The sequence below is a fragment of the Alligator mississippiensis genome, chromosome 9 (assembly GCF_030867095.1).
Source record: "Alligator mississippiensis isolate rAllMis1 chromosome 9, rAllMis1, whole genome shotgun sequence".
Lineage (NCBI taxonomy): Eukaryota > Metazoa > Chordata > Crocodylia > Alligatoridae > Alligator > Alligator mississippiensis.
In genome coordinates this window covers 29,932,895-29,943,095 of record NC_081832.1, presented here as the reverse complement: position 1 = coordinate 29,943,095, position 10,201 = coordinate 29,932,895, and the positions used below count along the sequence as shown (strand labels likewise).

Below are 10,201 nucleotides of genomic sequence, written 5' to 3'. Positions count from 1 at the left end.
TATCTTGCATATATGCATGCAGCTGACCCACCATGCCCAAGCATTAGGCTCAGAAGAGTTGCTAATTGCCCTCTTTCAAATGTTAAGGAAAGTTCTCCCATGCCTGCCCAAGTATTGCAGCTTGCCTGTTGGGCTTGGGATGGGTCTCTCTGTGTGGAGGTGGGGAGCGGGGGCAGGGGGAGTCTCTTGAAAAAAGGTGCTACACCCTCAGCTTGCCAGGATCACCCTACATTGGGATTGGGGATAAAACAAGCATTTTGGACAAGCATTTGACCTCCCATAACAGTCCACCCTGCAACTCTTTCCAGTAATGCCATCACTCAGATAAACCCTGCCAAGCAAAGGATCCCCATGCTGAGACGGATCCCCACGAGCAAAGGATCCCCGTGCACAGTCATCACCTCTCCCAACCCACCCCTGACTGCCAATCTGCCTATGAAACTACCAATCTGCCTAAGAAAGAAAATATGCCACACAACTGGTACGATTTCAAATCTTTATTTTGAAAATGAGGTGCAATTACAATATTTGTCTATTAAAAAATTAAAAATTATAGAGTTATTATAAATTATAATGAATCATTTAAATCATTTAAAATGATAGATTAAAGAAAATTTCAAAAATTGTTAAAATAACAGAAAAATAGGAAAATAGAAAAAGGTACAGTCCTATTTAATGAAACAAGTTGCTTCTAATGGGTGGGTATTGATTTATGCTTTCTTTAATGCTGAAAATTTTCAATTTCAGATCTTCAAAGTGTCCTGCACAGAGGGGAAGAAAGAAGAAGGGGATTTTGAACCAACAAAAGTTCAAACACTGCCCGCAGACCCCACCCCCAAGTCAGTGGGACATTTCTGATATTACCTATATATCACCAGGGATGCTGCACATCCTGGGGGGTGGGTCTCGCAGGCAGCATCCACCTGAACTATTTGTTGTGGTTCTGGAATGAGAATATCAATTATAAGAAATAGGAAGGTTTGAAATATTGAAGTTTTAAGGGGTACCACATTCCAAACATAGTTGCAAACTTACAATTCTGGTGATGCTGCTGTGCTATCTAGTGCTGAACACTGTGGTGGGCACAGTGGGTGGGGGGCATGGGTGGGGGGGACACGGGCATGGGGTGGGGGAGCACATACACTACCCCTGGTAGAGGTAGGGACAAAACTGCCAGGGAATAGTAAACAGTCACAGAACTTTGCAATATGGGTTGCTCCTCCATTTTTCTTTATTAATTATTCTGTGCCCCCACACTTCGGGCTTGGAGAGGCAGTACACAGGTGGAGAAGTGTGTACAGAGGTGTGCGAGGAAGAAATGGCATTTTTCAGGGGTCTGGACTGAGAACAGCCTCTGCAGACTGCAGGACATCTGGGCCTACGTGGAATAGCCTGAGACAGTTGGAGCCCTCAAAGCACGTGATGAAAGGAGAAAGGGACTGCCCCTCCTTCCATCCTTCGGGCATAAGTTGGGGTAAATAGTCATTAGTTGTGAATAATTAATTGGAGGATTAATATAATGAGTATTTAGCATAGTGTATAAGTCAGTAGTCACCAACTGGTAGATCGTGATTGACTGGTTGATTGTGGAGTCTCTGACAGTTGATCTCAGTCTCAGTCCTAGGGTTACCATATGTCCCAGTTTTCCCAAACATGTCCTCTTTTTTGGACCCCTGTACTCATGTGCAGGCAGGTTTTTAACATGTGAGCAAATGTCCAGGTTTTTGATTTTCCTCTGCTTTCCCAGGCTAGCTGCTTGGGGCTGGGAGCAGCAGTCAAGGTGATTGGCTGTTGGGGGTCATGTGGTCTGTACACGGGCCCCGGCAAACTACTCCCAGGTAAGAGAAACAGATTGTGTGTGTGTGTGTGTGTGTGTGTGTGTGTGTGTGTGTGTGTGTGTGCATGTGAACAGTGTGGACACCAGGGCTGGGGGGGCAGGGGCTGTGGGTCAGGAGTGAGGGGTACCGACAGTGCTGGAGGGGCAGGGAGATGAAGGTTGGGAGTGTGGGGCACTGGCAGCACTGTGGGGTGCAGGGGCTTGGGAGTGAGGGGCAGAGGCAGGGCATGAGCATATCACTGTCCCTCCCTTCGTATAACCCTCCTCTCTGTCCTCCACCCCACCCCCTCTTTCCTTCCTGCCCACAGGTGTCCTCTTTTTTTGGACTGGATATATGGTAACCTTATATGTGTGTGTATATATATATATATATATATATATATATATATATATATATATATAAACTGTCATTTCTACATTTTCTTTGAGGTAGATCCTGGGTTGCACTTTAATTTGAAAAGTGATCTTGTGCTTAAAAAGGTTGGAGACCACTGGTATAAAGCTTTGCATCTGTCAACTTGATCAACTCTTAAGTGTAAATAGTTATTAACTGTTATTTTTGTATAAACTCACCATTGTTTCATAGATTCATAGATTCATAGATGTTAGGGTCGGAAGGGACCTCAATAGATCATCAAGTCCGACCCCCTGCATAAGCAGGAAATAGTGCTGGGTCTAGATGACCCCAGCTAGATACTCGTCTAACCTCCTCTTGAAGACCGCCAGGGTAGGGGAGAGCACCACCTCCCTTGGGAGCCCGTTCCAGACCTTGGCCACTCGAACTGTGAAGAAGTTCTTCCTAATGTCCAGTCTAAATCTGATCTCTGCTAGCTTGTGGCCATTGTTTCTTGTAACCCCAGGGGGCGCCTTGGTGAATAAAACCTCACCAATTCCCTTCTGTGCCCCCGTGATGAACTTATAGGCAGCCACAAGGTCGCCTCTCAACCTTCTCTTGCGGAGGCTGAAAAGGTCCAGTTTCTCTAGTCTCTCCTCGTAGGGCTTGGTCTGCAGGCCCTTAACCATACAAGTTGCCCTTCTCTGTACCCTCTCCAGGTTATCCGCATCCTTCTTGAAGTGTGGCGCCCAGAATTGCACGCAGTACTCCAACTGCGGCCTGACCAACACCCTATAGAGGGGAAGTATCACCTCCTTGGACCTATTCGTCATGCATCTGCTGATGCACGATAAAGTGCCATTGGCTTTTCTGATGGCTTTGTCACACTGCCGGCTCATGTTCATCTTGGAGTCCACTAGGACTCCAAGATCCCTTTCCACCTCTGTGCCACCCAGCAGGTCATTCCCTAGGCTGTAGGTGTGCCGGACATTTTTCCTCCCTAGGTGCAGCACTTTGCATTTCTCCTTGTTGAACTGCATCCTGTTGTTTTCTGCCCACTTGTGCAACCTATCCAGGTCTGCCTGCAGCTGTTCCCTGCCCTCCGGCGTGTCCACTTCTCCCCATAGCTTTGTGTCATCTGCAAACTTGGACAGAGTACATTTGACTCCCTCGTCCAAGTCGCTGATGAAGACATTAAAGAGTATCGGTCCAAGGACCGAACCTGCGGGACCCCACTGCCCACACCCTTCCAGGTCGAGACCGACCCATCTACCATGACTCTTTGGGTGCGACCCTCTAGCCAATTCGCCACCCACCGGACTGTGCAGTCATCCACATCACAGCCTCTTAACTTGTTCACCAGTATGGGGTGGGATACCGTATCGAAGGCCTTCCTGAAGTCTAAGTATACGACATCCACCCCTCCTCCTGTGTCCAGGCGTTTCGTAACCTGGTCATAGAAAGAGACTAGGTTGGTCAGGCACGATCCGCCCGCCACAAACCCATGCTGGTTTCCCCTCAGCATAATTTGCCCTGCCGGGGTCTCACAAATGTGAGCCTTGATAATTTTTTCAAAGACTTTACCAAGGATGGAGGTGAGACTGACCGGCCTATAGTTGCCCGGGTCCTCCTTCCTCCCCTTTTTGAAAATGGGGACCACGTTAGCCCTTTTCCAGTCCTCTGGGACTTGGCCCGTGCACCACGAGTGCTCGAATATTCCCGCCAGTGGCTCTGCAATGATGTCGGCCAGTGCCTTCAGCACCCTCGGATGGAGCCCATCCGGGCCTGCCGACTTAAAGGCATCCAGTTCTTCCAAGTGACTCTGCACCACCTCAGGATCTACGTATGGAAGTCTGGCGCCTTGCTGCTGCCTCTCTACAACCCCAGTGAGAGACTTGTCGTGCCCCTCACTGAGGAACACTGAGGCAAAGAACTCGTTGAGGAGTTCAGCCTTGTCCCCCCTATCTGTCACCAATTGTTTGTTGTATTGCAAATAGAGTATTTAAAGCTTTTGATATCATTTAATATTGATCTGCATATTATAATTATTACTGTATATAATTAAAATCTGCAAATATTTACTCCTGAGTCTGCAAGGTCTTTCCATTGTGAAAGGGAGCCCCTGAAGAAGGGGGTAGATGTGTAACCCCAGAGAAGGGGCAGTAGTGAGGGCCTGAAAGAGGGTTGAATAGGACTGAGGGTCAGTCTGGAGGGCAGCCCAAGGGGGTGAGCTGAGTAGGTCTGTGGGACAGCCTGAAGGGCAGCACATGGGCCAACCCTGGAGAGCAAGTTGAGGGAAGTATAGAGCCCCAGAAAGAGGGAACAGAGGGCTTGGAGCCCAGTATGTTGGCCTGGGGGCCTAGTGTATGTTTATGTAAAACTGCCCCAGCAGTGGCCAGGGCAAGCTTGTCCCAGGTCAGGAATGTGGCTAGCCAGTACCCAGGTGAGGGTCACAGCAGAGGCCTAAAAGACTGTATGTCTGCCACCCAAGACTTAATACAGATAAAGCCTATGTCTTACGGGAGCCACTCCAAGAGGAAGCAGGGTGGAACAAGTTGTCGATGCAAGAAAGAAACCCTGTGAAAGGGTGGAGTGTGAGAGGCCCTAGTGAGAGGAGGGTGGAGTGAATGTGTAAAAGGGGCCTGACAGTAAGGGCTAAGCTTGGCCCAGCTCTAGGCTGGGAGCATAATGCCATCTGCAAGGATGCCATCTGCAAGGCATAGGCTGCAGTATAGAGGAGGTTTGGAGCCGCAGACAGTGCCCCCTGGCATCAGAGCATATAATGGGCAGTCTCCCACATTTTCCACCAGGTTATGGGAACAGCAAAGTCGTGGCAGGCGAGACAGGGCAGACTGACCCATAGAGACAGGTGGGCGGGCTGGCATGAGACTTGGCCCTGAGTGTGCCCCCTGTCACAGGCTGCCATTGCAAGCCTCATCATTTGGCTAGGCCACAATGCAAACTGGAAGCAAAGATCACATTTAAGAAGATGGCACTTTTTTTGCAGGAGGCTGGAGAACAGTTGATTGACGGACAAATAAAACAAAGAATGATGGATACATGTAATCTGTCTAAGTCCATTAAGTCTGGTATAGCTGCCCTAAACTACAAATTGCCCCAAAACACCCCAGTAGAACCTTCTGCAAGCATAAGTGGATGTTGTGCTTATTTTGTCCAAGGACAGATGACAGAAAAACCTGGAAACAATGTGAAGTTTGTAAGCAATTTGCTTGTATGCACCACAGTACATTACTGCTGCTTTGTGAGGAATCCAATATTTAGTTAAAACAGTTAGGAAATGTTTTTGGAAGTAATCGTTAGTTTGAAAACTGTGAACTGCAGTCTTAGCAAATTGTTCATTCACGTTTTGAAACTTTAAAAAATGTTTAAATTTTGTTCATGGTTCTAGTTAAATAATATTTTGGGTTCAAATCATCATAAATACTCTTTCAAACAATCTGTATGTTTAATAACTAGTTTTTCATATATTTATATTGTTGTCACTAGTTCTATTTTGTTCATGCGGGTGGGGTTACCCCATGAAACCAAAATGTTGAATTGCGGGGTAAGAAGTTATCCCATGAAAACAAAAATGTTTATGGTTTCATGAGAATGGATGAGGGTTAAAAACAGGTTATTGAAAAAAGGACCAAAACAACTTAAAAGGGAACTAGGACATCAAGGTAAAAAAAAAAAAAAAAAAAAAAAGCAAACCCTAAACAACATCATATCCCAGTTTTGTTTGGTGAACAAGGTCTTACAGAGCTCCCAAAACATGTCCAGGCTTGGGCTCTAACAACTGTGAAAAATGACCTTGCATGTTTTTTTGCTAAATGGACTTGTCACACTCATGGTGCTCGTAGTAGGTTGCTCTTAGGTCATGTTAGGAATTACAATGGGGCATAAGGGAGAAGGCAATCCTTTAGGTATGTGGTACTGTAACAGGGGGCCTCTTCGGGGATGATCTCCGTGGCCCACCCACCTGTCCTTGGGCCAACTGCCCGCCTTCTCTCCCACCACGCCTTGATGTTAATTGATTCACTGACTGATGTCAATTAAGTGGGAGGCTGCCCATTTTAGTGCCCCGATGCCAGGGGGCGCTCTCTGCGGCTCCTATCCTCCCCAATACCGCAGCCCAAGCCTCGCAGATGGCATCTTGCTGTTCATATCCTCACCGGCCCCCACGCTGGGCCCCAGAATCTTCCAAACAGGACCCCTCCACAATCCCTCCAATCAGGCGGCCTCTCCGCCTTCATCCGGGCTACCTAGCCCCCCGAAGCCATTTTCCCCTCTTGGGCATGGTCCCCCCCGGGACCTTCAGCTACTAGCCCTGGCCCACCTCCAGGCCAGTTGGGACCCCAGGCCCCTGGCTCTTGGGCATCCCTCACAGTGGGCCCCTGGCCCTTTTGACCTTCCTGGTCCTGGCCTCAGCATGGGCCAGCCGAGGGTACTCTCTTGTTCGGGCTGGGTCTCTAGCCCCTCACTCTTTTCCAGGGTCCGCCCTCTGGGCCCCTCAAACAAACACTGGGGTTACCCACCCAGTGGTGGGAGCTAGGGGTTAAGGCGCCCCGACCCACCTTCCACTGGGGTGGTAACTGGCCTGGCATTTCCTGGGGGCTCTCGCACCACTGAGAGCCCCACCAGGCCACCCACTCCTGGCAGGGTACAGTTTTAGGTCATGCCCAGGACCAGGAGCCTCCTTACCATCCTCTTCAGCTCCTCCCTTACTTCCAGATTGTTCTTAGCAGCCCTCCAGCCAGGCAATGTTGCTGCCTAGCCTCCAGAAGCCAAACTGCCCTGTTTATATAGGCAGCCCTTGCCTCCAAAATGGCTGCCCTCGTCAGGCACCTGGTGGCTGCCAGCTCCAGGCCCTGAAAGTGGCAGGCACACACAGTGCCCTGCCACAGGTACCAAGGCCATTTAGGTCAAAATCAGCACTGTGAATAGTGCCCAAATAGCTATCGGGAGCCAATATAGATTCTGGAATACCTAAGTTATGTGCGTCTAGCAACCCAGCCCTGTCAAATGGTGGGCCACTGTGCTCTGCACCACCTGCAGCTTCCATACAATCTTCATGGATAGCCCTATGTAAAGCATATTACAGTAATCTAGTTGTGAGGGCATGAATAGTGGTGACCAGCTCAAAAATTGAGCTGCAGAAGATCCAAGGCTGTGAACCTCTATCCTTGGGAAAACACTGGAAAAAAAACATTAAGGAATGCATTTGTGAAGGCCCAGCAGGGGAAATGATGCTGAAAGGTAACCAGCATGGGTTCATCGGCGGTAGATCCTGCCTGACAAACCTTATAGCATTTTATGACCAGGTAAGTCACTGCCTTGACACTGGAGCTGAGGCAGATGTCATCTATTTGAACTTTAAGAAGGCCTTCGATATAGTTTTGCATCCTATTCTAATAAGGAAGCTAGCAGGCTGTGGTGTGAATACTTACACCGTCAGGTGGGTGGCAAACTGGCTTAGGGACCGCACCCAAAGAGTGGTGGTAGATGGGTTATTTTTGACCTGGAAGGACGTGGGCAGTGGTGTCCAGCAGGGGTAAGTCCTTGGACCAGTATTATTTAATATCTTCATCAGCAATTTGGATGAGGGTGTGGAGAGCACCCTGTCCAAGTTCGCAGATGACACCAAGTTATGGGGCAAAGCTAACACACTGGAGGGCAGGGAGTGGATTCAGGCCGATCTGGACAGGTTGGGTCAATGAGCAGAACAAAACAGGATACAATTCAACAAAGACAAATGCAAGGTACTCCACCTACGGAGGAGAAATCCCCAGCACACCTATAGGTTGGGGCTTGACCTCCTCAGCAGCTCAGCAGCTGAGAGGGATCTTAGAGTCATAGTTGACTCCAAGATGAACATGAATCAGCATTGTAACAAAGCCATCAACAAAGCCAATCATACCTGATCGTCCATTAGCAGATGCATGATCAACAAATCGAGGGAGGTGATGCTCCCCCTCTATGAAGCATTGGTCAGGCCACAGTTGGAGTACTGTGTCCAGTTCTGGGTGCTGCACTTCAAGAGGGATGCGGAGAATCTGGAGAGGGTCCAGAGGAGGGCCACTTATATGATTAGTAGCCCCCGGGCAAGACCCTATGAGGGGAAGTTGAGAGATCTGGATCCCTTCAGCCTTCACAAGAATTGTCTAAGTGGAGACCTTTTAGTAGCCTATAAGTTTATCAAGGGAGGATAACTAAGAGTTGGAGATGTGCTATTTACCAGGGCACCCCTAGGAGTAACTAGGAATAATGGGTACAAACTAGTGGAGAGTAGCTTAAGGTTGGACATTAGGAAGACATTTTTCACAGTAAAGGTGGCCAGAATCTGGAATGAGCTGGCAAGATAGGTGGTACTATCACCTAACTTGAAGGTCTTCAAGAGGAAGCTAGATAGGCACCTGACTGGGGTCATCTTTTCCTTCCTGGGGCAGGGCGTTGGACACAATGATCCTTTGAGGTCCCTTCTGACTCTACAATCTATGAATCTAGGAAACCTGAGTGGCAAGGGGAGGCTGAACCCCATCAATGATAGGTGTCCCAGTGTTCTCCAAGTTATGTGACCTGTCCACCACCACACAAACAACCTATAAGTGTTGACAGTGTGGAGGCACAACTCCACACAGCTGCCACTGCTACTGCCAGGTATTGGTTCTGGCTGGGCTACAGTCCTGAACCCTGCCACCATTATCACAGGGGGGTGGGGTACATGGGCCCCTATAACCACCCCCACAAGCATTGTCTCTGCACCACCATCACCTCTGTCTTGTCTGGATTTAATTTCAGTTGGGTCACCTGCATTCAGTCCCCAACTTCAGCCAGGCACTTACAAAGGAATGAATGGGCACACCCACACATGCAGGCACTTGTTCTTGCACCAGCTCAAATAGAAGTGGTACAAATTTGAACTGGGGCTTTTTGCCTCAGCGCACATGCCAGACATGCACTTTGGTGTGAGGCAAATTGTGCCACTTGGGGCAAAATAACCCGAATCTGCAGCCAGGGGAAGCTAGAGGCCACTTGTGCTGGCCCCAGCAGTATAAAAGCTGCCCTGGGAAGTACCTTAGGGCTACTCACTCTCAGGAGCTTTTGGGGGAGAAGCCTCTGGGAGGAAATTGGCTATGCCTCTTCCTGTCCCAGGTTGCTGCAAGCTTGGTCTTAGGAGCTTCTGGGGAGATGGCCAGGTTCCTCCCTGCCTCTGGCTACTGCTAGCTTGTTCTGAGCCTTTGGGGGTAAGTTGGCCATACACCTCCTTGCCTTGGGCTGTTCTCGCTGCTGTTGCTGCCCTCCCCATGGGGGGGTCCTCTGCTGCATGCTGCTGCCCCCCTTGGAGGGGAGCCAACTACACTGCCCTGTACCATAGCAATGCACCCCAGCTTCTGCACTCCTGTTGTTCTGCTGCTGCCCCATCTCAGGAGAGAGGGAGATTCCCTGCTGCACCACCTAGAACTGCCCTACACTGCACCTGCATTGGATTACTTCCTTCATTGACTGGTGCTTCTGCTTCTGCACTCCCCCACAGCTGCCTCATCATATCTACTCCTGTGTGTTCCTGCCTGCTGCTGAGTGCCCAGCTGGAGGCCCGAAGGGCTTCTGGGCTGAGCTTCCACAAACAAAGCCCCTCCACTGCTCCAGCCATCTTTTACATCTACCTTAGCAGCCTTCCCTATGTGTTTCTTTCCCTTGTGTGGTAAGTCCTGTGGTCCACTCCCCTTGCCCTGGTGTTTGTTGTGTGGCTGAATAAACCAGCTCAAATCTCCCTAGCTTGTGTGCGAGTCCTCTCCCTACCTTCCCCAAGCATAGCCCACACAGTTTCCTGTGGGACTGTAGCTCAGTGAACTTCAGCCCCTTCCCCCACTCTCTCACCCCTCTCCCCACAAGCCCCAGCTTGCTTCTGCTGGATTCACCCACCCCACTGTATATTTTGCTTTTCTTTATTGATTTCCCTTTCCCCTATGTGGAAAAAATGGCAGGGCAAGAACCTTCTTGGGGGGCAGATGCCCCCACAGAACTTC

At 49.4% G+C, this 10,201-nt stretch overlaps 1 long non-coding RNA gene across 1 annotated transcript; it reads right to left on the bottom strand.

The window, feature by feature from the left end:
• Positions 1–494: 494 nt before the first annotated feature.
• On the bottom strand, positions 495–7,028 carry LOC132243382 (uncharacterized). Its single transcript, XR_009454922.1, has 3 exons — positions 6,876–7,028; positions 865–943; positions 495–761 (listed from the first exon to the last, which is right to left on the bottom strand). It is a non-coding gene; the product is annotated as an uncharacterized LOC132243382 (long non-coding RNA).
• Between the last annotated feature and the right edge of the window lie 3,173 nt (positions 7,029–10,201).